This window comes from Mobula hypostoma, chromosome 7 (genome assembly GCF_963921235.1).
Source record: "Mobula hypostoma chromosome 7, sMobHyp1.1, whole genome shotgun sequence".
In the NCBI taxonomy this organism is placed as follows: domain Eukaryota; kingdom Metazoa; phylum Chordata; class Chondrichthyes; order Myliobatiformes; family Myliobatidae; genus Mobula; species Mobula hypostoma.
The window spans coordinates 55,816,321-55,841,960 of record NC_086103.1 but is presented as its reverse complement, the minus strand read 5'-3'; positions in this window follow the sequence as shown (position 1 = coordinate 55,841,960).

Sequence of the window (25,640 nt, the reverse complement as noted above, 5' to 3'; positions counted from 1 at the left end):
TAAGGTAGAAGGGCTCAATGCAAGAAGCATCAGGAACAAAGGTGATGAACTGAGAGCTTGGATACATACATGGAATTATGATGTAGTGGCCATTACAAAGACTTGGCTGGCACCATGGCAGGAATAGATTCTTAATATTCCTGGATTTCAGTGCTTTAAAAGGGATAGAGAGGGTGGAAAAAGGGGAGGAGGGGTTGCATTACTGGTCAGGGATACTATTACAGCTACAGAAAGGGTGGGTAATGTAGCAGGATCCTCTTTTGAGTCAATATGGGTGGAAGTCAGGAACAGGAAGGGAGCAGTTACTCTATTGGGGGTATTCTATAGGCCCCCTGGTAGCAGCAGAGATACAGAGGAGCAGAATGGGAGGCAGATTTTGGAAAGGTGCAAAAATAACAGGGTTGTTATCATGGGTGACTTTAACTTCCCAAATATTGATTGGCACCTAATTAGTTCCAAGGGTTTAGATGGGGCAGAGTTTGTTAAGTATGTCCAGGATGGGCCGACCAGGGGGAATGCCGTACTAGATCTAGTACTAGGTAATGAACCGGGTCAGGTCACAGATCTCTCAGTGGGTGAGCATCTGGGGGACAGTGACCACCGCTCCCTGGCCTTTTGCATTATCATGGAAAAGGATAGAATCAGAGAGGACAGGAAAATTTTTAATTGGGGAAAGGCAAATTATGAGGCTATAAGGCTAGAACTTGCGGGTGTGAATTGGGATGATGTTTTTGCAGGGCAATGTACAATGGACATCTGGTCGACGTTTAGAAATCTCTTGCAGGATGTTAGGGATAAATTTGTCCCGGTGAGGAAGATAAAGAATGGTAGGGTGAAGGAACCATGAAGTGAGATGGAAAATCTAGTCAGGTGGAAGAAGGCAGCATACATGAGATTTAGGAAGCAAGGATCAGATGGGTCTATTGAGGAATATAGGGAAGCAAGAAAGGAGCTTAAGAAGGGGCTGAGAAGAGCAAGAAGGGGGCATGAGAAGGCCTTGGCGAGTAGGGTAAAGGAAAACCCCAAGGCATTCTTCAATTATGTGAAGAAAAGAAGGATGACAGGAGTGAAGGTAGGACCGATTAGAGATAAAGGTGGGAAGATGTGCCTGGAGGCTGTGGAAGTGAGCGAGGTCCTCAATGAATACTTCTCTTCAGTATTCACCAATGAGAGGGTACTTGATGATGGTGAGGACAATATGAGTGAGGTTGATGTTCTGGAGCATGTTGATATTAAGGGAGAGGAGGTGTTGGAGTTGTTAAAATAAATTAGGACAGATAAGTTCCCGGGGCCTGATGGAATATTCCTCAGGCTGCTCCACGAGGCGAGAGAAGAGATTGCTGAGCCTCTGGCTAGGACCTTTATGTCCTCGTTGTCCACGGGAATGGTACCGGAGAATTGGAGGGAGGCGAATGTTGTCCCCTTGTTCAGAAAAGGTAGTAGGACTAGTCCGAGTAATTATAGATCAGTGAGCCTTATGTCTGTGGTGGGAAAGCTGTTGGAAAAGATTCTTAGAGATAGGATCTATGGGCATTTAGAGAATCATGGTCTGATCAGGGACAGTCAGCATGGCTTTGTGAAGGGCAGATTCTGTCTAACAAGCCTGATAGAGTTCTTTGAGGAGGTGAGCAGGCATATAGATGAGGGTAGTGCAGTGGATGTGATCTATATGGATTTTAGTAAGGCATTTGACAAGGTTCCGCATGGTAGGCTTATTCAGAAAGTTAGAAGGCATGGGATCCAGGGAAGTTTGGCAAGGTGGATTCAGAATTGGGTTGCCTGCAGAAGGCAGAGGGTGGTGGTGGAGGGAGTACATTCAGATTGGAGGATTGTGACTAGTGGTGTCCCACAAAGATCTGTTCTGGGACCTCTACTTTTCGTGATTTTTATTAACGACCTGGATGTGGGGGTAGAAGGGTGGGTTGGCAAGTTTGCAGACGACACAAAGTTTAGTGGTGTTGTAGATAGTGTAGAGGATTGTCAAAGATTGCAGAGAGACATTGATAGGATGCAGGAGTGGGCTGAGAAGTGGCAGATGGAGTTCAACCCGGAGAAGTGTGAGGTGGTACACTTTGGAAGGACAAACTCCAAGGCAGAGTACAAAGTAAATGGCAGGATACTTGGTAGTGTGGAGGAGCAGAGGGATCTCGGGGTACTTGTCCACAGATCCCTGAAAGTTGCCTCACAGGTAGATAGGGTAGTTAAGAAAGCTTATGGGGTGTTAGCTTTCATAAGTTGAGGGATAGAGTTGAAGAGTTGTGATGTAATGATGCAGCTTTATAAAACTCTGGTTAGGCCACACTTGGAGTACTGTGTCCAGTTCTGGTCACCTCACTACAGGAAGGATGTGGAAGCATTGGAAAGGGTACAGAGGAGATTTACCAGGATGCTGCCTGGTTTAGAGAGTATGCATTATGATCAGCGTTTAAGGGAGCTAGGGCTTTACTCTTTGGAGAGAAGGAGGATGAGAGGAGACATGATAGAGGTGTACAAGATAATAAGAGGAATAGATAGAGTGGATAGCCAGCGCCTCTTCCCCAGGGCACCACTGCTCAATACAAGAGAACATGGCTTTAAGGTAAGGGGTGGGAAGTTCAAGGGGGATATTAGAGGAAGGTTTTTTACTCAGAGAGTGGTTGGCGCGTGGAATGCACTGCCTGAGTCAGTGGTGGAGGTAGATACACTAGTGAAGTTTAAGAGACTACTAGACAGGTATATGGAGGAATTTAAGGTGGGGGCTTATATGGGAGGCAGGGTTTGAGGGTCGGCACAACATTGTGGGCCGAAGGGCCTGTACTTTGCTGTACTATTCTATGTTCTATGTTCTATGTTCTAATATATGCAATTTGTAGTATCAAAAATGAAAATCTGTATTTTCAGGGAATAATCAGTAGTTCCTCATCATACTGTTCTTTGTATAATTGACAACCACTTTGGGATTTCACAAGTGTGTTTAAAGAATAGCCTCGTTATGGAGCACAGCCTGTGAAAACCCACTCGTACCTATTTCCTAACTGGCCTTGACTGAGAAAGGTTGCTTGAATAACTTGCTCTGGCTCAGGAAAGGATTTTCCATTAATTTCAATTATAATTTTAATTTTTTGTTTTAAACATATTTTGTATGTTTAGTACATTTCTTTTTATAATAGCTTAAATATATTTTTAATCCTTCAGTGTTTTGTGTGTGAGAACTTTGATAGAACTTTGCAGAGGGCAGTGTGTAGTTCGTTAGCAAAGTTTTTTTCACCATTTTTATGAGCAGGTTATGTCCTACCTACTCCACATGATGCCATTTACTTTGCTGGCAATTCTGTTACTGGTTATAACTTCTTCACGTTTATAGGAGGTGGCTCTTTTTTGCATTTTTCGATGTTTCTTCACTCCACAGTCTGCAAATAATCAGCTATGGCCATGAATAAATATAATATTTTACTCTAGATGTATCGAATACGACTGTCCAAACTGCCAATAAAAAATGTGCTGCATTGCTCTTATGTTATATCAGGAAGGAAATAGAAAGCTTCAGTAATGTAATCTGCCTAATAAGATCAAGTCATTGGAAATAGCCTATTAGGAATATTGCCTTTATTAAGAACACCAGTCTCCTTAATAATGGTTTTGTTCATTGTGTGCTGATCATACCTCCTAATTACCTATATCTTTGTATGTGTAATAAGCCCAGTATAGCACATATGTGTGTTATGCAAGCAATAAGATTACATGTTTGGGATTGGGTGCACTGTAGACTTTCTCATCTAATGTTTTAGGGATCAGGATATCTGACTGCCTGTCCTGTCAATTTGACTTAATCTTTACAATTATGAAACAGAGAATGGTAGTGTTACAGCAATTTTTGCGTTTAGGACATATAGGAAAATATTGACTTCAGCGACCAACCTTCATATATAAAATTCAACTTGACCTTCTTCATAACTTACTGTCACAAGCATCTTTTCCACAAAGAGTGATTTCAAAAATGGTTCTTAGTTAACTCTGTCCTTGGCTGTTAAGCAACTGCCTTAAGGTTAACAAACACAACATATGCTTGACATTGAACCTGAGACTTTATCAGACACAGAAATTATCATGTCACTCTTCAGATGATTTTTATTGAAGTTGAAGTTCAAGAAGCAGTGCCTCAAAAAGGCGGCGTCCATCATTAAGGACTCCCACCACCCAAGATATGACCTCTTTAGATTAGATTAGATTATGAGGACACGCAGTCCTCTTTTATTGTCATTTAGTAATGCATGCATTAAGAAATGATACAATGTTCCTCCAGAATGATATCACAGAAACACAAGACAAACCAAGACTAAAAAAACTGACAAAAACCACATAATTATAACATATAGTTACAACAGTGCAAAGCAATACTGTAATTTGATGAAGAACAGACCATGGGCATGGTAAAAAAAATCTCAAAGTCTCTCAAAAGTCCCATCATCTCACGCAGATGATAGAAGGAAGAAAAACTTTCCCTGCCATGAGCTTCCAGTGCCGCAAACTTGCCGATGCAGCATCCTGGAAGCACCCGACCACAGTCCCACTCTGAGTCCGTCTGAAAACTTCGAGCCTCCGACCAGCCCTCCGACACCAAGCACTGAGCACCATCTCTGCCGAGCGCTTCGACCCTGGCCCCAGCAAAAGGCAGCAGGCAAAGCCGAGGATTTGGGGCCTTTCCCTCTGGAGGTTCTCAATCGCACAGCAGCAGCGGCAGCAAAGCAGGCATTTCAGAAGTTTCTCCAGGTGTTCCTCCGTGCTTCTCACATCCGTCTCCATCAAATCAGGATTGTGCATGGCCCCTATTTAACAAATACGATATCAATTCGGAGCGGCCGCACGCGCTGTGTCACGTCGCCATCTTCTCCTCCCCTCCCTTCTCATTGTTACCAACAGGATCATGGTACAGAGGCCTCAAGGCACACATTCAGTGATTCAGGAACAGCTTTTCCCCCTCTGCTATTTGATTCCTAAATGAATGAACACTACCTCACTACATTTTATTTATTCTTTTTGCGCTACTTATTTAACTAATATATATATTCCGTACTGTAATTCATAGTTTTTTCCCTATGTTATCATTATTCTTCTGCTGCAAAGTTAACACTTCACAATATATGCCAGTGATATTAAACCTGATTCTGATAACCCTGGTTTTGCATTCATTTAAGATTGAATGATGAGTTCTGGTTTTATTTAGATTACCTCCATGTTAAAGTGTTACTCTCACATCAAAATTCATATGTTATTTTAATGATGCAGTGTAGGTGAAAATACATAAGTGGCTGTCTCTTCAGCAAATTATTTCATTAAGATGGAATTCTTTTTCAATATTTTTTATTAGTTTCTACATAGAAGAATACAGAGTACAAGAAAGTATATATAAAAGGTCAAAAAAGATACTACCAATTACATTATATCTATTCATAATAACAATCTCATTACCCCATATTCATGTAGGTTACTCAATAGTTATACTGAAGTATACTAATTTATTACAAAAGATGTGTTTAACCCCTACCAAGACCGAAGCTGTTTACTAAGGAGAAAAAAAGGCAAAATACCTTCTCGTATAATAAAAATTAATAATAGCCAACATCTAAATTTAAACAACGAATTGAGGGTTTTGAAAGTTTTGAAAATAATTCAGAAAGGGTCCCCACAATGTTTGAAAGTCTTTACGAGATTCAGAAATTGAACAACGAATCTTCTCTAAACCTAAGCATGACATAACGTCACATAACCATTGAGCATGAGTAGGAGGAGAAACATTTTTCCATTTAAACAAAAGTGCCCTCCTAGCTATAAGGGAGCTAAAGGCCAAAATATGTAAATCTGATGTCTTCAGCTTGATATCTTGTCCAGCAACAATACCGAATAGGGCCATCAAAGGATTAGGCTTAAAATTGACTTTGAAAGGTAAAGGAAAAGTTTGAAAAACTTCCTTCCAATATTTTTCAGGACACGGACAAGTTCAAAACATATGAATTAATGAAGCTTCTCCATTATTACATCTGTTACAGTAGGGAGATATATCCGAATAAAAGCGAGATAGCTTATCTTTAGTCATATGTACTCTATGTACCACTTTAAATTGTATGAAGGAATGGCGAGCGCATAGCGATGAAGTATTAACCAGTTTAAAAATTTCATTCCAAGTTTCCTCAGATATTGATGTCTGTAAATCTTGTTCCCAGAGATTCTTAATTTTGTCTAAAGGAACATTCCTCGTCTCCAGTAACGTACCATAAATATTAGATATTGAACCATTATGAAAAAGTGTCAAATTAAAAATTACATCTAGTAAGTTCTTATCTGAGCTTATAGGAATTGTGCATAATTGAGATCTTAGAAAGTCTCTGATTTGTAGATAGCTAACAAAGTGAGTTTTTGGTAAGCTAGATTTAGCTGACAATTGCTCAAATGAAAAAAGATTTCCTCAAACAAACAGATCCCCAAGACACTTAAGACCCAAACAACAGGAATTCTGCAGATGCTGGAAATTCAAGCAACTTTGACTTAAGACCCAACGTGTCCCATTCTTTAAAAACTAAATCAGTCATGGAGGGTTTAAAAAAAATTTAGAATAAATGGTACTAGAAAGGGAAAATCTCAATAAACCAAAATGTTTTCTAAATTGTATCCAGATCCTCAGGGTATGTTTAACTATTAAATCATCGGTTAGTTTACTTACAAATAAAGGAAGTGAGGATCCAAGAAGAGAAATAACAGAAAATTTATTAACAGAGTTAGCTTCTAAAGAAACCCATATCGGACAGTCTACACGATTAATATAATATAGCCAATACGTAAGATATCGTATATTAACTGCCCAGTAATAAAACCTAAAATTAGTTAAGGCTAAACCTCCAGATTTTTTAGGTTTTTGAAGATGAACTTTATTTAAACAGGGATGTTTATTTTTCCATATATAGGAGGATAAAATAGATTCAAGAGAGTCAAAAAAGTATTTAAGAATAAAAACGGGTAAAGCTTGAAAAAGATATATAAATTTAGGTAGAATATTCATTTTAATAGAATTAATTTGTCCAATCAATGATATTGAAAGAGGTGACCAATTTAATGATATCTTTTTTACATGGTTCAATAATGTAAGAAAGTTTTCTTTAAACAGGTGTTTGTAATTCTTAGTGACTGTTACACCCAAATAAGTAAATTGATTCCTTACAACTTTAAAAGGGAGATTATTATTAATTGATACCAAATTATTTAAAAGAAATAATCCGCTCTTATGTAGGTTCAATTTATATCCTGAAACTGGCTAAAATGGGGGAGTAAAGAAAGTACGCAAGGTAATGAGGTCTCAACATTAGAGATAAAAAGCAATATATCATCAGCATAAAGCGAGATTTTGTGGGTGATACCTCTCATTAAAATACCACAGCTATCACTAGATTCTCGAAAAGCAATGGCAAGGGGTTCTAAAGCTAGACCAAAAAGCAAAGGACTCAACAGACAGCCTTGTCTAGTTCCACGGTGAAGTTTAATGGTTTGGAATTTTGAAAATTAGTAAGAACCCGAGCAGAAGGAGATAAATAAAGTAATTTAATCCATTGAATAAAATCTAGTCCAAAATTAAATTTTTCTAAGGTTTTAAATAAATAATTCCATTCATCCTGATCGAAGGCCTTCTCAGCATCTAAGGGTATCACACATTCCGATATCTCCGGAGAAAGAGAGTAAATAACATTTAAAACATGGCGTATATTAAAATGGGATTGTTGGTTTTTAATAAATCCAGTCTAATCATCAGAAATAATAGAAGGTAAAATATTTTCAATCCTACGAGCCAGAACTTTAGAAGCAATTGTAGTATCAACATTGAGTAATGAAATTGGTCTATATGAAGAGCATTCATTTGGGTCCTTGTTCTTTTTTAGGATAAGTGAAATAGAAGCTTCAGAAAAAGATTGAGGCAAACTACCCAATTTGAAAGAATCCAAAAAGACTATGTGTAACTGTGGTATAATTAATGAAGAAAAAGCCTTATAAAATTCTCCAGAAAATTCATCTGGACCCGGCGCCTTCCCCGAGTGTAATGAACGTATAGCCTTGGCGATTTCCTCGTAAGAAATGGGTTGATCCATCTGTTTGCAATTATGTGCAGAAAGTGCAGGGATATTTAATTGATCTAGAAAATTATTCATTACAGTATTATCTTTAAGGGAATCAGGACTATAAAGTTTAGAATAGAATTCTCTAAAGGTATCATTTATTTCAGAGTAATCAGTTGTCCTATCACAATTAGTTTTGCAAATTTCTTTAATTTGTTGTTTAACTACAGAAGTTTTTAATTGGTTGGCTGATACTTTGCCTGATTTATCTCTGTGAATGTGAAATTGAGTTTTATCTTTAAGAAGTTGAGTTTTAATTGGATATGTTAACAGAAGATCATATTTAGTTTTAACTTCAACATGTCTTTCATATAAAACAGGATCTGGAGCTATAGCATATTTTTGATCTAATTGTTTCAATTGATTGGCTAATTCAATTCTTTCTTTATTTGCTTTATTCTTAACACTCGCAGTATAATAAATAAATTGTCTTCTAATATAGGCCTTGAAAGTATCCCATACAATAAAGATGGAATTCAATAGGGCTGGAGTCAATTTGTGTAAAGTAGGTACAAATTGAACACACCCGTAAGATAGAAGTACAGCAAGTCATAAAATATTTTTGAGGCTTTGAAGTACTAGACAAAATTACTGTTTATTTTTTCTTAAGGGCTAATTTGGGTGCCATGATACCAAATAGGTTTGAGTTAGTGTGGATAAATTTTATCCTTTTTTGCCAGCATCGAACCTATATGAAGGTATTAGTGACCAAATGCCCTTAACTTGTGATGTTACTTCACACTGAGGCCAATGGAACAAATTCTGCAATGAATACAAGACGTGTCATTAATCTCATATCAGCAACTAAAACCAAATTTCCCTCCTTCATACCTACCCATTATTAGCAGATTAAAATCAAAATGTTGCAGATATTGGAAATTTGAAATTAGAACAGAAACCTGGAAAAACAGGTGGCATATCAACTTTGCAGCCCTGCGTCAGTGTGCAGCAGCAACCATAAGCTGTCAATTGCCTGTCACTTTAATTCTCTGACCTACTCCCACACTAATCTATCTGCTTATCACATCCTGCACTGCTATAGCAAGACCCAATCTAAGACTGAGGAATTGCACCTCATCATGTCCACAGGGAATTCTGCAGATGCTGGAAATCCGAAGTAACACACATAAAATGCCAGAGGAAATCAGCAGGTCAGGCAGCATCCATGGAGAGAAACAAACAGCTGATGCCTAAGGCCAAGACCCTTCACCAGGAGTCGACTGTTTGATCCTCTCCATGGATGCTGCCTGACCTGCCGATTTCCTCTAGTGTTTTGTGTGTGTGTAGCCCATCACCTTGCATCTTTCTGGACTCTGTGTCAAATTCTACAACCACAGCTTGTCTCTGTTTCACAGCTAGCCAGTTCTACGGTTGATAATCTGAAACAGTGGATCAGTTTTTCTTCTCTCCACTAGCAAGGCCTGACCAGCTGGGTATTTCCCACAGTTCTGCACTTTGCAACTTTCATCTTCCGTTGTTTTCCTTACTCCCTCTCTAACTTCCCTCATTAATTTAGCAATCAAATGACATCATCCTCTGCTTATCTCTATGACAACCCTGCACTCACCCAATGAGATATATGCTATTTACAATATCCATTCCTCACCCACCCTTTTTTCAACCTAAAACTAATTTATCTTCTTCTCTTCTCAGTTCTGGTGTGGTGCATTTAACCAGAAACATTAAACCATTGGCGAGTTTTTCGTTGATTCTATTGTATTTCGTTGTCCTATTGTGAATGCCTGCAAGAAATGAATCTCTGTGTGGTATATGGTGACAAATATGGACTTTGATAATAAATTTACACTGAACTTTAAACTTTTTGAACTTTAAGTGGACGCTGCCTGACCCCCAAACTTGTTCTAGCTTCTTTCATTTTCATTTGGTTTAAATCAGATGTTGGGTGTACCAAAACAGCTCATTGAATTCTGAAAGTAAAAATGTAACCAAACGGCAGGCAGTGAAAACTAAGCAGCGACTAAAAGATAAATTTGGAGAAGCTTTGTTATGTGGATAAGTTTCAGCAAGTCTCGGGTTTACTGGTGTACTGGCATGGCAACAGATATTGATCAGACTGACTGTTAAGAAGCAGGTGGTCTATAAAAAAATTAGATTGCATGTTTACGTAGGGTTGTGGCTTAGCTGTTAGTGCTGTTGCTTTTCTAGAAGGACCTGGGTTCACAATTCATTCCAGATACACGGGCACAAAAATCTTGGTTGATGTTTCAGGAAATACTGTACTGTATAAATACTCACAGTTAGAGACTTGCTCTCAGCTGAAAACTGAGCCCCCATCAAGCCAGCTCTCTCAGGTAGATGTTGAGCAAACTTATTGAATTTTATTGAACCCCAAGTTGTGCAAATGAAGTTACAAATGAATGGGGTGAGCTGTTCAATGGCCCTTTTCCCATTCCATAGTCTTATTTCAAAGAAGTGTTTCTCCTGATGCTCTATATAATTATTTCAGTTTGCAAATGGGTAGGTTGGAATTGTTTTTCTTGGAGCATGGAGGAACTGATAGGGGACTTGAGACAGAGAACAGAATTATGAGGGTTGTATATTGGGTAATTAGTAGTAAACTTCTCCCATGGCAGAGATACCACAACTATAATAAGTTAAGGTAAAGGGAAGAGGTATGTGTACAGGGGAGCCGCAGAAGAATTTTTCTGCTCTGAGTGTGTTAGGAACCTGGAAAATGGTTGTGGAGGCTGGTTATCTCACAACATTTCAGAAGTATCCAGCCAAGTGTTTGAATTCCAAACAGCACGTGGAGGGAACCAGAACCGGAGTTAATGTTTTAGATTGATGACCTCTGTAACCGGAAACCTTTGGAATTGCAGCTGCTGTGCCTGAAGTTAATGGCACCCCGCGTCCTGGAGAAAACTGCAGTGCTAACAATGGCACATGATCTTTTCACCTGCTGTTCTGTGACAAGGAAGAATATAAAGTAATTAGCTGCTTTGAACAGAGGGTCAATGCAACAATAGAGAAAAAACTCTGCAGTGTTGCAAATAACTTCACTTCTGGTTTGAAAGGAGCCATTTATCTAAAATGACATCGCTACTGGTAACACAGTTCTTGCCTGGCTTTTAAGTTGCAGACGTGGATGCTGCAGATGTTAGGTTTTAAAAAGGAGACTCTTATTGAAAGGCAGATATCTTTCTAACTGTTCCCTGCTGTGATTCAGTAAAGAGATTGTTTTATGGAAACCCTGTATGCGTAACCCCCTCTGCTCAGTGCCCCTCTCAACAGAACTCCAGCAGCTGCCCTATTTTACATATGTACTGTTGTTCATTCTCCCAACCACACGATATTCCTGTGAGGTTAACTGCTAATACAACTGGTTTGGAATTAACAGCTTGTCCTCAGCACCTTGCATAATATACTCTGTAGAGTTGTGCAGCTTAAGACACTGACAAAAGGATGTGAAAATCATTAAAAAATGAAGATGTTATAAATCTGAAATGAAAACAGAAAATGCTAGAAAAACTCGACAGCATCTGTGAAAAGTGTAATAGCTTGAGGTTGAGGACTCATAGTTGAACCAAGAAAGAGAACAATATTACTTTAGATAGCAGAGAGGGTGGTGTGTGAATAGCTTGAAATAATGGGGACAGTTAAAGAAAATTGTATAGCTTGCGGGATGATGTGTAGTTTGACTGCACAAAAAAAACCAGAAAAGATAAAAGTGTGGCAGGTAAATATGACAGGTTTTCATAACAACAGAAAAAAAAGAGTGACCTATCTATTTTGGAGCTTGGAGATTTCAGCTTTGATACAATATGGATGTCTCCATCAATGGTGTGGTTAAGTGTACCAATGAGGGTTAGGTTTCTCATCCCGGCTACAGAACAACAGGGGCATCAGTAAATGAAAATTTAAAAATAAGTGCATATGCTGTAAGTTTGAAATAGAAAGAGGATATGCTGGAAAATATCAGCAGCTCAGGCAGCATCTGTGGAAGGAGAAACAGAGTGAATGTTTCAGGTCAGTACACCTTCAGTAGAACTTCAATAGCTATAGCTCATTTCACTACAATCAATGGTTTGCTGAATATCTATAAAACTCTTGTGACAGTGAAAAATGGGTTTGATAAATTTATTTAAGATCTGTCTTATTACAGATAACTTATCCATAGACCAGCACTTTGTTCTGGTCTAAAACAGTGTAATTTTATAATAAATTTGAATCAGTTTTGAGTTCAAAGTAAAATAACTGTAGGTTAAGTTCACTGTAATACTAGAAAATAAAACTGAGGAAAATAATTTAGAACTTGACAATTCTCCTGCGAGTTCAAGCAGCAAAAATCTCCTATGATCCAATTGTCTATGGGTGAAATCTCCTTTAAATGCTGTTGAGCTATGTTGATTACTTTAAAGGATTTCTACAGTTTTGCAGATTCTAAGTGACATACATTCGTGAGGCATGAACTTGTCATTTAAGTGTGCCTTGGCTATCTTCAAAAACACTTCATCTCATTGAATCATAGCAAACCCAGTACCATTTTAACCATCTGTCCCTATCACTGCTTTTTCTGCTAAGTGGGTAGAATTTAATGTGAGCCACAGGTGCATTTCTAGACACTGTAAGTGAGTCACACAATAAATTATACATTAGTGTTACTCAAAGTTTTAAAGTGGGAAAAGTCTTTGCAGTTTAACTGTTATAAAGTATTTATAATATATTTCAATTTCTTACTCTACAACAATTCCCATTAGTTTGAAAATCTAAGGACGTGGCACAGGAAAATTTCTCACTAGAAAGTAACTGAAGAAATGACTTCACTTGTGAATCCATCAGTGTCACTTATTGCATCTAATGTTTCCAGTGTGCCTTCCTCGACATCGGTGAGACCCAATGCAGATTGGGAAATCACTTCATCAAGCACATTCACCCTCTCTGCCATAAAAGCCAGCTATTTTAATTCACCTTCTCATTCCCACACTGGCATGTCTATCCTCGTGTCCTCTACTGCCAGGTTGAGGCCAGATACAGATTAAAGGAACAGCACCTCCCATTCTGCCTTCCTAGTCTGTAATCTGATGGCATGATAGCATGAATTTAAGAGGATGAGAGGTGACTTGATATGGGTGTACAAGATGATAAGAGGCATAGATCAAGTGGACAGCCAGTGACTTTTTCCCGGGTGAAAATGGTTAATACAAAGGGGCATAACTTTAAGGTGTTGGGAGGAAAGTATAGGGGGATGTCTGAGACAAGGTATTTACACAGAGAATGGTAAGGGTGTGGAACATGCTGCTGGTGTGGTGGTAGAGGAAGTTACATAAGAACATAACAAATAGGAGCAGGAGTAGGCCATCTGGCCTGTCGAGCCTGCTCTGCCATTCAATAAGATCATGGCTGATCTGGCCATGGACTCACCTCTACCTACCCGCCTTTCCTCCATAACCCCTAATTCCCCTACTATGCAAAAATCTATCCAACCTTGTCTTCAATATATTTACTGAGGTAATCTCCACTGCTTCATTGGGCAGAGAATTCCACAGATTCACCACTCTTTGGGAAAAGCAGTGCCTCCTCATCTCCATCCTAAATCTACTCCCTGAATCTTGAGGCTATGTCTCCTAGTTCTAGTCTCACTTATCACTGGAAACAACTTTCCTGCCTCTATCTTATCTATCCCTTTCATAATTTTATATATTTCTATAAGATTTCATCTCATTCTTCTGAATTCCAGCGAGTACAGTCCCAGGTGACTCAATCTCTCCTCATAGTCTAACCCCCTCATCTCTGGAATCAGCCTGGTGAGCTTCCTCCCCAAAGCCAGTATATCCTTCTTCAAGTAAGGAGACCAGAACTGTACGCAGTACTCCAGGTGCAGCCTCCCCAGTACCGTGTACAATTGCCGTATAACCTCCCTGCTCTTAAAGTCAATCCCTCTAGCAATGAAGGCCAACATTCCAATTGCCTCCTTGATAGCCTGCTGCATCTGCAAACCAACATTTTGTGATTCATGTAGTCCAACTCTCTGCTTTCTGTTTGTTAACCAATTCTCTCTCCATGCTAATACATCACCCCCAACTCTCTGCATCCTTATCTGATGGACAAGTGTTTCATGTGGCACCTTATAGAACGTCTTCTGGAAATCCAAGTTAATAAAGTCCATCTATTCCCCTCTATCCACTGCGCTCATTATATCCTCAAAGAACTCCAGTAAGTTTGTCAAACAGGACCTGCCTTTGCTGAATCCACGCTGAATCTGCCCGATGGAGCCATTTCTTTCCAGATTCCTTGCTATTTCTTCTTTAGTGATAGATTCAAACATTTTCCCAACTACAGATGTTAAACTAACTGGTCTATAGTTACTTGCCTTTTGCCTACATCCTTTTTTGAACAGTGGCGTGACATTCGCCATCTTCCAATCTGCCGGGACCTGCCCAGAGTCCAGGGAATTTTGGTGAATCATCACCAAAGCCTCTACTATAACTTCTGCCATTTCTTTCAATACCCTGGGATACATTCCAGGGGACTTAACTATCTTCATGTCCACAAGCTGGCTCAACACTACCTCTTTAGTGATAGCTATTGTATTGAGATTCTCACCTCCCAGCGCATCCATAACATCTCTCTTTGGCATGTTAGATGTGACCTCCACCGTGAAGACTGATAAAAAATAGTCATTCAAAACCTCAGCCATTTCCTCGTTACCCAATATCAATTCCCCTTTCCTGTCCTCCAAAGAACCTACATTCGCTTTAGCCACCCTTTTCTGCTTTATATAATATAAAAACTTTTATTATCTTTTTATATTTTGTGCTAGTTTATTTTCATAATCTAGCTTCCTTTTCTTTATTGCTCATTTAGCGGTACTTTCTTACTTTTTAAAGTCTTCCCAATCTTCCATTTTCCTACTACTCTTGGCGACTTTTAGTTTGATGCCTTCTTTCATTTCCTTAGTCATCCAAGGCTGGCTCTTCCCAGCCTTACTGTCCTTGCTTTTAACTGAAATATACTTTTTTTGGGCACTGTGAAAAATCTCTTTGAAAGTTTTCCACTGTTCCTCAACTGTCCCATCATATAGCCTGTGCTCCCAGTCAACACTAGCCAAATCATCCCTCATCTCATTGTAGTCTGGTCTCCAGGCATAATGCACTGGTTTTAGATTGTACTATTGCACCTTCCATTTGTATGAGAAACTCAATCATACTGTGATCACCCTTTCCGCGAAGATCCCTAACTGCAAGATCACTAATTTTACCAGTCTCATTGCACAGGACCAGATCTAAGATAGCACATTCCCTTGTATATTCAGTAACATACTGTTCAAGAAAGCCATCACAGATGCATCCTATGAATTCCTCCTCAAGACTGCCTTGACCAATTTGATTCACCCAATCTATGAGCTAGTTAAAGTCCCCACGATAACTGCTGTTCCATTCTTACATGCCTCAGATATTTCACTGTTTATTGCCTGTGCCATTGTAATGTTATTATTCAGTGGCCGATAGACAACTCCCACCAGTGAATTTTTCCTTTTACTATTCCTAATCTCTACCCAGATGGATTCAACATTCCGCTCCTTAGATCTTATATTGTCTCTCACTGTTGCCCTGATCTCATCCTTAATTAAGAGCGCTACCCCACATCCCTTAACTTTCCGCCTATCCTTCTGTATTATCTGATATCCTTGGATTTTTAATTCCCAATCCTCCCTACCCTGCAACTACATCTCTGTAAAGGCCACTAAATCATACCCCTGTGAACTGATTTGAGCCACAAGTTCATTGACCTTGTTTTGAGTACTACAGGCATTCAAATAAAGTGCCCTTATTCTCATTGTGCTTTTAGAAACTTGCAGTCTTTTGTTGGATTATCGGCACCCAATTGCCCACCATTGAGAACATCTACCGTAAACGCTGCCTTGGCAGGGCGAAAAGCATTATCAAGGATGCAGCTCACCCAAACCATGGACTTTTTACTCTCCTCCCATCCGGTAGGTGCTTCAGGAGCCTCTGCTCCCGCACCAGCAGGCACAGGAAGAGCTTCTTCCCTGAGGCTGTGACCCTGCTGAACCTCACATCACAGCGCTAAGCAGTATTGCACCCCTATTGTACTGTCTCAGTACTTTTATATTTGTGTGCTGTAGCACTTTTGTTATTCACAGTTATTTTGTAAATAACACTATTCTTTGCATTTTTGGTTAGATGCTAACTGAATTTCATTGGCTTTGTATCTGTACTCGGCACAATGACAATAAAGTTGAATCTAATCTAATCTAATCTTTTACTCTTTTGACCTTGACTTTGCTTCACTCCACTCTTGTTCCCTGTGGAAATCGGCTGCAGAGGTTTCCCAGCCAAATCAGCATGGCGGTTGTTGTCGGATCTGGGCCTGGACGAAAGGAGCAAAAAACAAGCAGCTTGTAGGATGGGGGAAGAGGCAGAACAAGCCTCTTGTTGGACTTGGAGTAGGCAAGAGGAGGGAAGCTGGAAGCCAGGAGCAGATGGGCAGTGATCTGGCCACCACTGCCAGCCCACTAACTGGAGAGTGTCGTGGTTAAGGGTCGAAACACTCTGTAAAGGTTGGGAACCGCCTGATGACATCTGCTCCTGGCTGAAGGCTACGGTTTACCTTATAAGGTAACTGGAGAATGCACCCTAACAGGTGTATGTAACAAGTTACTTTTCCCTTTTTTATCTTTTGTTTTTTATTTATCTTTACCCACACTTTTCTTTTTTACTTTATCCATACTTCTCCAGTCTGTTGAACCCACCACCCCCACCCCACTCCCACTATTTAGTTTAAACTATCCACAGCCCTAGTTATGCGATTCGCTAGGACCTAGATTCCATCACGGTTCAGGTGCAGCCCGTGCCACTGGTACAGGTCCCTCCTTCCCTAATGCTCATGCCAATTTCCCATGACTTCAAACCCACTTCTCCCACACCAATCCTTGAGCCATGCATTTAATCCTCTAATCTTCTTGAACCTACGCCAATGTGCACGTGGCTTAGGTAGAGATTACTACCTTTTTGGTTCTGCTTTTTACTTTAGTCCCTAGCTGTTCAAATTCCCTCAGCAGAACCTCTTTCCTCGTTCTACCTATGGCGTTGGTACCCACATGGACCACAACAAATGGATCTTTCCCCTCCCACTGCAAATTCCTCTGTAGGTCTGATAAGATGTCCTGAACCTGGGCACCAGGCAGACAACATAGCCTTCAGGTCGCTCTATCCTCGTGAAGAGAAGTCTGTCTATTCCCCTGACCATACTATCCCCAATTACCAATACACTTCTCTTCAGTCCCTGCTCCTGAATGGCTCCCTGAAGCATGGTGCCACAGTGAGGATGCTCATCCTTCTTACAGCCCTGCTTTCATCTACACAGCGAGCAAAAATCTCAGACCTGTTGGACAAGCTCAAGGGCTGAGGCTCTTCCAGCACTGTCTCTTGGATCCCACTACCCGCCGCACTCGCAGTCACACCCTCTTGTCACTGACCTCCGACTGAATTTGAAGCAGTTAATCTAATGAGTGTGGCTACCTCCTGGAACAAAGAATCTTGGTAGCTCTCCCCCTCCCTGATGTGCCACAGTGTTTGAAGCTCAGATTCTAGGTCATCAACTTTGAGCCTGTGTTCCTCGAGCAGCCAACACTTGCTGCAGATGTAGTCACCAGGAACCACCACAATGGGATTCACAGCCTCCCACATCATGCAGCTATAGCACATCACTTGATCCTGCATCATTCCTTTATTTATTTAGCTGTAATTTAGTGGCTTTTTATTCAACTACTACAAAGCGTTGATCCCCGCGAAATGTCCCTTTTTAAAACTTTTCTCCCTGACCTGTGCAAAGCTCTCTCTCTCTTCGAATCGATTGGTCCATTAGAGACATTTAAGAGACTCTGAGATAGGCACATGGATGAAAGAAACTGGAGCACTGTGCAGGATGGAAGGGTTAGATTAATCTCGGAGTAGATCAAAGGGTTGGCACAGCATTGTGGGCCGATGGGCCTGCACTGTGCTGTATTGTTCTATGAACATTAATTTCTTCAACTTCTGGTAATCGCATCTCTCTGTCCCTCATTTATTTTCCCTTTCCCACTGGCCCCCATCCTTCTTCTCTTTCCCCTCCCCAAGCACTTGAACAGTCCATCGTCCACACATTCATCCCTCCAATTTCTCTCCTCACCTCCTTTCCTTTAATCCGTGGTTCATGTGCTTACCTATCGGATTCCATCTTCTTCAGTCCTTTGTCACTACTACCTATCATCTCTAACTTCTAACATCATTCCAATTCTCCCCTCCTCCACTGCCCTTCTCACTTGAATTCATCTCTCACCTGTCAACTCCCGCTCCACTTCTCTCCCCATCCTTTTAGACTGGCTCTCCCCTCTATCTTTCCAGAGCAGTTCTGGTCTCCTGTCAATTTCCATTCGCAGATGCTGCCTGACTTCTGAGTTCCTCCAGCAATTTGTGTATTCCTTGCAGTTGAAAGAAACCGTTTACAGTTTGTTGCTAGAAAATAAGGGATTTTTGTAACATTTTTCCCACTACCTTGTGTGAATGTAATTTGCCTGTTGTGAAGTTAGGATGACTGAGGGTAGCAGACACCGACAGAATCAACAAACTCATTCGTAAGGCCAGTGATGTTGTGGGGATGGAACTGGACTCTCTGACGGTGGTGTCTGAAAAGAGGATGCTGTCCAAGTTGCATGCCATCTTGGACAATGTCTCCCATCCACTACATAATGGACTGGTTGGGCACAGAAGTACATTCAGCCAGAGACTCATTCCACCAAGATGCAACACAGAGCATCATAGGAAGTCATTCCTGCCTGTGGCCATCAAACTTTACAACCCCTCCCTTGGAGGGTCAGACACCCTGAGCCAATAGGCTGGTCCTGGACTTATTTCCTGGCATAATTTACATATTACTATTTAATTATTTATGGTGCAACTGTAACGAAAACCAATTTCCCTCGGGATCAATAAAGTATGACTATGACTATGACTTAACTCTAGAGTGGAGGCAATTCAATTTATCCTGTAGATTATTTCCATTCAGTGGAAAGCTTATTGGATCTGAGGTCCACCAGTGAGATGATGATGGATCTGTCAGAGCATTTTTGGGGGTTAGCACATTCAGCAAAGGAGTTCTGCCACATCTTCAGGTGTGAATATGAACTGTGGATTAATCTAAAATGCTGCTCTGAACAATGAGTTCCTAAGAACCATGAAGCACAATTAATTGGAAGACCAGACAATGCTGATTAAAATTCAATTAGATGTCTGTGGTGTGGGTGTGAAGTGGGAGGTGTGAAGATTCTGTGTAGTTCAAAGAAAGCAATGTGCATGCTTTGTAAATATGGAATTGTCCTTTGATCTTTAGCACAATAAAGTCATGTAGCGTTGGGTCAGGCAGACCACTTGCTCTGAAAGGGTCTCTCTCTTTCTCTCCTCACTTTCTCTCTCTCTCTCTCTCTCTCTCTCTCATGACTTCAGAAGGCTATCAGCTTATTTGTGAGTGCGTGTGTCAAATAGAAAGACTATTTCTGGTATCTACCAACCGCATCTCTCCAATGGCTTTCTACACGTGACAATATTTGGGGGCTAGTCTGGGATGCCTTTGCGACCCATTGTGTGGCCAGCAATCTCAGGAGTCAAAGTGGGTGAGTATTTTTATGTGGGACAATATGGCCCAGGGGGTGCAGGATGGTACATGGGCAACTACTTGGAATACCAGCAATGAAGGTAGAAATCACTCTTTTAAAGGGGAAGTAAGGCAGTAACTGGGGGGAAGTGAGAGTAACTGGGGAATGATAACAGCAGTGATTCAAAGAGCTGATTGGACAGCTATGGATTATGCAGAAGGCAAATATCGAGCGTATGAGGCATATTCAGGATTAGATAGTCTAAGGAGGGATGACCCAGCCTTTCTGAAAAAGGTGAAGGAAGGCCTGAGCTCAACCCACCAGGAAGCTTTAGATTTGGGGATGGCAGTGGGACTGAGCTACTTTCTGATATTTTCATGGGCCGGTGAAATAGACCAGAGGAAGGGCAAGAGAAGCCATAAAGTGTCTGTAGTGAATGTAGCTGCTGTGATATCACAGGAAACTTGCTTTCTGTGCCGGCAGCCAAGGCACATAGCAAGGAATTGCTGGAGCTGACATGGGAGGGTAAAGCAGGTGATTTGTTCCAGCTGCGGCTTCTCAGGCCGTGGTTAGAGGCAGAGCTCTGAAAAACAAGGAAAGTGTAAAAATTAATTTCTAGAGCAGGCAGAGTCCACAGCAGCGACTTATCTTTCTGATCTGGCTGTTGACCAGATTATAGAGCCGGTAAGGTCAGACAAGTGGCTGACAGAACCTTCTGTTGTGAGTGATGGTCATGCACGGATGTACACAAGAGGTTTATTAGGGGGCCAGCAATGTGAAATGTTGGTGGACACAGGATCGACAGCATTGATAACTGACCTACCTTTGCCCATGACTAGAGTTCCCAGTGCAGGAGGTGAAACAACAAGGGCAGAGGAAGGCAGCCTCAGGTGAGGAAGTGCAGTTTCCTGCAGATTTCTAGGTGTGCCCATACAATGAAGGTACTATCCTGGTGATAGACACATGGAGTAAGGCAGCTGCAATCATAGGCTCAGGGAAAGGAGAATTAACATGGACAAGACAGGGACAGTGAACATGTGTGACCCACAGAGCAGCTAACATGGCCCACAGAGTGACAGCAGCCCCAAGCAGGGAGGGGAGACAGCGCAGTATGTGGGAATCATGTCAGGAGGTCCCAAGGGGACAAGCACAGCCAGGCCTGTTAGAAGTGCAGTGGCCTGAGGTAATTAAAGTAAAGGTTCACCAGAAAGGGAATGGCAAGGAGCAGAAAGAGAATGAGTGGGCAGACATCAGTGTGAGGAGGGCAGCAGCAGAAATTACAAGTGTACAGAAAGAAACTACAAATGCCAATTTAGTAAGATTACATGGAAATGTGAAGGACCAAGCAAAACAATTGCTGATCAGAGAGAACTGGAGGGAAAGGAGATAGTCCTCCCACAGCCGGGTGACTAAGTCATGATGAAGGTGGTGCCCGAAAGGGCAGGGTTTGCTTCCAGATGGATAGGACCACAGGTGGTACTCTTAACAGATGACACTCGTGTCTCTGTGCAGACTTGGCGAGGCAGCCAGTGGCACATTGGACTCAGGTTAAACCGTACGACTCACCTTCTTGTTGCCCTCACAGACAGAGCAGGAGATCACGTGTATCCAGTAACTGTGTAATTACAGCGATCCTAAGCGATGAACACCAGCTGGTCGCACTAGACCTGACCACAGTTGATGGAAGCAGACGCACAGCAAACACAAAGGTAGAGGACACCGAGAGAGTGTGACAGAAAGCCATGATCGGCATGTTAGTGTCATGGTAACAGTATTCTGTAATGAAGGCCGGTTGCTGAAGGTAGAGGATCAGTTGTATATTCTAGAATAGAAGTTATTGGGGAAAATAGATGGGAAGGGGACCAATTTACAGCAGAGACATCAGGTTCCATAACTCCGATGGCATAGCAGACTTAAAAAGAGAAGAAATTGCCCTTGGCATCTGAAGGCAGATACTCTCAGCCCAAATGGGGAGTGAATACAAATGAGCTGGGTCCTTTCAGCTGTTGGGCCAGCAATCGACTGGACAGTTCAGAAGGGAGTGCCACCAGGAGAGGTACTTGCAGTCATTCAAATAGAGACCAACCCAACTTCTCCTGTGCATCAACGTGAGCCTGGTACATTTACCTTGCAGGTGCCCCTGGAACAAGAGACTTCTAGCTACCAGAGAATGAAGGGATGAAGATAAACAATTTGATCAAAATTGCAATTGGCCAGCAGGGAACGAAGCAATAGGCATATGAACAACAAACCAGCATTTTTACAGACTGTTGTTCAGAACAATAATTCTACTTGATGTCTTGTAGGTAGCCATTACGGATGATCAGTGTTTCCCAACCTTTTTCAGTCCAATGCCTCCTTAAAGCACTTTCCCACTTGCCAATGCACCCCCCCACCCCCAAAGCATCTTCTTACTTGCCAACTCCCCCTCTTAGGCATAATATACTTTCCAGATCCCCCATATTGTAAAAACATGTCTACCATATGCTAACTTGAGAAAAATGATTCTGGTTTAATTTTTTATTTGTCTTTAAATCTAGCTGACACAGTACCTCTGCACTGTACAGCAGCTTCAATATCAATGTGATCCTTGAACTTGATGGTTTTTAGCAAGAGTTGAAATATCTGATTCAAATTGTGACAGCGAAAGCCTTTAAGTCCCCACGTGTAACAATGTCCAAGTGGTTTCTGTTTTTTTGTGAGTCTGTGGTTCATTGCACTGAAGCCTCTTTCATCAAGGTAGGAGGATGGATATGCAATGAAAAGCAGTTCGGCTCTTCTCCAAACACCAGGAAACTTCATTTGACACTGTAGCCACATACCACAAAAGCCAACATTTTTCACTTCTTCGTCATTCTGAATTTCAATAATTTCTCCTTGTAAGCTCTCTTCTTCTTTTGCCACCTTGCAAAGAAATGGGTTAATTACCCAGTGTGGAATTTCCAGATTGTTCATATCCTTGAGTTGATTCTGAAAATTCTTCTTCACTGACTGCAGGTGTAAGCAGTACTCTTGCAAATCACCATCTGTGAAAGAGAGTGCCATATTTTGCACGCAGAGAAACTGTGAGAACATTCTTCTCCCAATGTTTTGCTTATGTATTTCCAATAGAAGTGGACACTGCACTTTTTTGCAAGGGTTAAATTGAAAATCTCACCCTGCAGTTTCACATTTAGTATGTTCAGTTTGTCATACGGATTGGCTAGTTGTGCCACATCTCCATCTTGTTTCCCAAGTGCTTGTTGACTTTGAGCAAAAGTTCAACCATAGTGTCAAAAAGACCAAAGAAATGTTTTAAACAGCAGCCTTTTGATAGCCAATGCACTTCAGAGTGAAGAAGCAAGCATTTATATTCATCATCGTTATCTTGGCATAACTGGTGAAATAGTCTGCTACTTAATAGATGAGCTTTAATTTTGTTGATAGCCGATACAACAAGAGTCATACTTGAAAAAAGTCACCAGCTGATGTTTTTGGCTGTGAGATGCTAACAATGAATTACATAATGGATTGCAAACAGACTTGGAATTTCTTTTTTCATAAATGCCACTAAACCAGCATGGCGACCTGTCATATATCGTGCTCCATCTGTTGCACAAGAAATTATGTTCCTGATCAGAATGCATTTATCCTCAATATACATTTTGAGCTTGTCTTGGATTGATTCTCCATTGATATTTGTTTTTAACTTTTTACAATAGAGAATCTCTTCATAAATTTTTCCATTTTTGATAAACCTTACCTATGCCATTTGCAGTGCCTTGTGTTTTTGCACAGTTGAGTAAGCGGTTGTATCCCAAATTCTGTTGTTTTGTAGTTCTGTGCATCATTGATACTCAATGTCTTCACTCATCTTGTCTCGACGACAAGGTACAGAGTTATTACTCAGAGGAATTGATTTTAAAGTACTGGTATCCATTTTTAGAACAGGGGTGAGCACTTCTGATACAGCAGGCATTACTAATATTTCACCAATTGTCTGAGAATTTCCACACTTTGCTATCATTTTGGAAATGTTATAAGAAGCAATGAGGCCACTATCAAGGTAATTTTTAGCCTTCTTGGCTAATGACTTGAGTGTGCTACACTTTTCAAATGCTTCTTTCATCTTCTGGAACTGAATAATACCATAAGTAGACTTTCAAGTTGTCTTTTACGGAACTGTTCCTGCAATCTTGGAGGTTTCATGGTTTCATTGGACAGTACAATCTAACAATTATGACAGATGGGGCATTGCTGAAGAGATACCTCCCCTTGAAGAGATCCCAATAGTCGATGAATCTGAAGTCCTGCCCCCTGCACAAGCTTCTCAGCCCCACATTTATCTGCCAAATCACCCTGTTTCTATGCTCACTGGCGTGTGGCACAATTAGGAATCCAGAAGTTACTTCCCTGGTTGTCCTGCTTCTCTGTTTTGTACCTAGCTCTCTAAATTCTCTTTTCAGGATCTTTGTGCTTTTCCTTCCTATGTTTTTGGTACCAATATGTACCAAGACAAGTGGCTGCTCTCCTTCCCAAAATGCTATGTATGCCATCTGAGACATCTCTGACCCTGGCACCTGGGAGGAAACATACCATCTGGGTGTCCTTTTCATGTCCACAGAATCTCCTGTCTGTTCCTCTGACTATTGAGTCCCCTATCACTGTTCCCTCTTTCCCTTCTGCACCATGGATCCATACTCAGTGCCAGTAACCTGGTCTTCATGCCATTCCCCTGGGAGGACATCCCTACAGAACAGTATCTAAAATGGTATTCTTATTATTGGCAGTGTAATTGGTGCAGACATGGTGAACCAAAAGGCCAGTTCTTGTGCTGTACTGCTCTATGTAATACAACATTTAGTTTTCTCTCCTTTCTTGAATGTGGTCACAAGTATTGTCCCTGGCACATCCATCTCTTCTCTGACATGAAAACTGTGGTTATGACTGAAGTCCTCTCTGCCAAGTTCAGGAATTTCAGAGATACCATCTGCTTCTGAAGCTTTGTTGCTTTTCAGTCTGCAAATGGCCTTTCATACTTCTTGTCTCTCTGTCTCTTTTTTCAGCTTTGTTGACTGTGTGATGAGAATACACATAAAATTAAGATGTTTGCTGGCCTGGGTTAGCATCAGTGACATCAGCAAGTGGTCTGCCACCTGCCCTCAGGGGAAGGAGAGATAAGGAACAATGAAGCAGCGTCTGGAGATGTGTAATGAAGGGACGGGGGAGAGAGAGCTGTCTGGAGCGGCTCCCCCCTTTGAACCTTGAACTGTTTGAAGTGATGGACAGGCGATGCCCCAGCAGGGGGATAAAAAGGGACCGGTTCGCTAAGGCAGGACACACGCCACCTGAGGTAACAAGACCCTGGAAGCGGTACGCTTCTCACGAGTCGGTGGGAAGTACCAGACAACGGCCAGGGTGGAAAGGTACGATCAGCGGGAACCCGGTGTGTGTCCGCCCTTGCCTGGGTGCCGGGTTCACTGCAGAGGATCGACCGCATCTGGAGGAGGGGTCACAGTCGGTGACCTCAGGTGACATCACCAAGGACCCGCCCAAAAGCTGCTTGTGAGCCATCTCGCCGGTCTGTGAGTAAAGCCGTTCTGAATGATCAGTTGTTCCTGTTCCCTCTCTCTCTTCCCCCACGTTGTCCATTGCCATGACAACGATTACTGCGAACTGAACTACTAAACTGGACTGAACTTTGAGTCACTTTGAAATTTGGTCATTTGCCCCTAGACAACGATAGAGCTTGATTGATGCTGTTATCTTAATTCTGTGCACATGTGTGTTTATCTTTGCTGAACTGTTGCATTTATTATCCTTTCGATTACTATGTTGCTTATTTCTTTAATAAAACTTTCTTAGTTCTAGTACTCCAGACTCCAACTGAGTGATCCATTTCTGCTGGT